General features: G+C 46.9%; 1 non-coding gene across 1 annotated transcript; it reads left to right on the top strand.

Annotated features, from left to right (window-relative positions):
* Positions 1–287: 287 nt before the first annotated feature.
* Positions 288–379, top strand: trnay-gua (transfer RNA tyrosine (anticodon GUA)). Its single transcript is given in 2 exon segments — positions 288–324; positions 344–379. It is a non-coding gene; the product is annotated as a tRNA-Tyr (tRNA).
* The last annotated feature ends 2,815 nt before the right edge of the window (positions 380–3,194 follow it).

The raw sequence follows: 3,194 nt of genomic DNA, 5'->3' as shown, positions 1-3,194 counted from the left end.
CCAGCTGTATTTATAGCCCCGACCTGCGGTGGTGCTCTCACACAGGTCGGGGCGGCCCACGAGGACACCCTCTGTGGAAATCAGAAATGACATGTACCTCATCAACTAGGTGACATCCCTGTCGTGGAGTATTTAAAATAAACACTCAACACCAGGCCTGGGTTTGAAGATTCAAGTAGACTTTATTTTGCACCGGTGCAGAGCCTTTCTGCTGGTTGTCTGTAGACAGGCCTCTCCAAAGATACAAAATTCCAAGCAACCTTTTATATACTTAATGATGCTACTTCCCTTCGATAGCTCAGTTGGTAGAGCAGAGGACTGTAGTGGAATACTCCGCAAAGTCATCCTGAGGTCGCTGGTTCAATTCCGGCTCGAAGGAGCTAGTGTTCTTTTATTACATTCAAAAAGGAGTTAGATGTCATCCTTACTACTAGGGGGATCAAGGGGTATGGCGAGAAAGCAGGAATGGGGTACTGAAGTTGCATGTTCAGCCATGAACTCATTGAATGGCGGTGCAGGCTAGAAGGGCCGAATGGCCTACTCCTGCACCTATTTTCTATATCAGCCCCGTGCACGGCCCCCCTCCCCCCATGTCCAATTAGCCCAAAGATCATGCGCACAATTGTTAATTGACTAATTCCTTTTCGCGTCACACAATCATTGGCCTATGTCTCATACCAGGTGGAGTTTCTCCAACATGTCACTTTTGACCCGTTGCCCTGTTTAGCTACCCCTCTGGGCCTCCTGTGGTTCAACAGTTTGGCCTCTTGTAATTCTCCTCAGGTTACGCAGCTTGTAAAGTTGACCACCACATAAACCCTTTTTACTTCCGAGATCCATTCTTAACCCTATAATTATAGCAGAGTTCGAAAGCCCCACTTCAGTCCCTTTCCATAGTGTCCTTCACAGTACAACATTGACAGCCAGCGGGACATCGAGGAGGCGGTGCGGCAGCGTCGGGAGGCCTATAAAGGCCAGCTGGTGCAGCTGCAGGGCAAAAAAGAATTAGAAAGAAATCAAAGGGTGACGTCACAGCCAAGGGGGTAAGTGATTGGCTGGTGATTGGTGAGTAATTTTTCTTTTTCTTTTCTTTATCAGTAAGTAACCTTTATCATTGTTGTTGCCAAATTAAGTTAATCTAGGAGTTAAGTCATGGGAGAAGAGCTGGGACACGTGTCATGCTCCTCCTGTGCTATGTATGAACTCAGGGACGCTTCCAGTGTCCTTGACAACGACATGTGCGGGAATTGAATCCTGCTGCAGCTCCTAACAGACCGCATTGCGGCACTGGAGCTGCGCGTGGATTCACTCTGGAGCATCCACGATGCTGAGAATGACGTGAATAGCACCTTTAGTGAGTTGATCATACCGCAGGTAAAGGTTAAACAGACAGATAAGGGATGGGTGACCAACAGGAAGAGCAGTGCAAGAAAGGTAGTGCAGGGGTCCCGTGCGGTCATCCCCCTCCAAAACAGATACACCGCTTTGGGTACTGTTGAGGGGATGACTCATCAGGGGAGAGCAGCAGCAGCCAAGTTCATGGCATCATGGGTGGCTCTGCTGCACAGGAGGGCAGGAAAAAGAGTGGGAGAGCTATAGTGGCAGGGGATTCTATTGTAAGGGGAATAGATAGACGTTTCTGCGATCGCAATCGGGACTCCAGGATGGTATGTTGCGTCTCGGGTGCAAGGGTAAAGGATGTCTCGGAGCGGCTGCACGGCATTGTGGAGCGGGAGGGTGAACAGCCAGTTGTCGTGGTGCATATAGGTACCAGCGATATCGGTAAAAAATGGGATGAGGTCCTACAAACTGAAATTAGGGAGCTAGGAGTTAAATTAAAAAGTAGGACCTCAAAGGTAGTCATCTCAGGAATGTTACCAGTGCCACGTGCTAGTCAGAGCAGGAAACGCACGATAGCTCAGATGAATACGTGGCTTGAAGATTGGTGCAGAAGGAGGGGATTCAAATTCCTGGGACATTGGACCCGGTTTTGGGGGAGGTGGGACCAGTACAAACCGGACGGTCTGCACCTGGGCAGGACCAGAACCAATGTCCTAGGGGGGGTGTTTGTGAGTGCTGTTCAGGAGGAGTTAAATTAACATGGCAGGGGGATGGGAACCTATGCAGGGAGACAGAGGAAAGTAGAATGGGGGCAGAAGCAAAAGATAGAAAGAAGAAAAATAAAAGTGGAGGGCAGAGAAACCCAATGCAAAAATCAAAAAGGATCACATGATAGCAAAATTCTAAAGGGGCAAGATGTGCTAAAATAGACAAGCTTGAAGGCTCTGTGCCTCAATGTGAGGAGTATTCGTAATAAGGTGGATGAATTAACTGCACAGGCAGCAATTAAGGAATATGATATAATTGGCATCATGGAGACATGGCTCCAGGGTGACCAAGGCTGGGAACTCAGCATCCAGGGGTATTCAACATTCAGGAAGGATACACAGAAAGGAAAAGGAGGTGGGGTAGCGATACTGGTTAAAGAGGAAATTAACGCAATAGTAAGGAAGGACATTAGCTTGGATGATGTGGAATCTGTATGGGTAGAGCTGCGGAATACCAAAGGGCAGAAAATAATAGTGGGAGTTGTGTACAGACACCAAGCAATAGTAGTGAGGTTGGGGACAGCATCAAACAGGAAATTAGTGATGTGTGCAATAAAGGTACAGCAGTTATCATGGACGACTTTAATCTGCATATAGATTGGGCTAACCAAACTAGTAGCAATACAGTGGAGGAGGATTTCCTGGGGTGTATTAGGGATGGTTTTCTAGACCAATGTGTCGAGGAAACAACTAGAGAGCTGGCCATCCGAAACTGGGTATTGTGTAATGAGAGAGGAATTAGCAATCTTGTTGTGCGAGGCCTCCTGGGGAAGAGTGACCATAATATGATAGAATTCTTTATTAAGATGGAGAGTGACACAGTTAATTCAGAGACTAGGATCCTGAACTTAAGGAAAGGTAACTTTGATGATATGAGACGTGAATTGGCTAGGATAGACTGTAAAATGATACTTAAAGGGTTGATGGTGGATAGGCAATGGCAAACATTTAAAGATCACATGGATGAACTTCAGCAATTGTACATCCCTGTCTGGAGTAAAATTAAATGGGGAAGGTGGCTCAACCGTGGCTAACAAGCGAAATTAAGGATAGTGTTAAATCCAAGGAAGAGGCATATAAATTGGC

Source organism: Pristiophorus japonicus, chromosome 1 (assembly GCF_044704955.1).
Source record: "Pristiophorus japonicus isolate sPriJap1 chromosome 1, sPriJap1.hap1, whole genome shotgun sequence".
Lineage (NCBI taxonomy): Eukaryota > Metazoa > Chordata > Chondrichthyes > Pristiophoridae > Pristiophorus > Pristiophorus japonicus.
The sequence above is the reverse complement of the archived record's forward strand: the minus strand, read 5'-3'. Positions and strand labels throughout refer to the sequence as shown.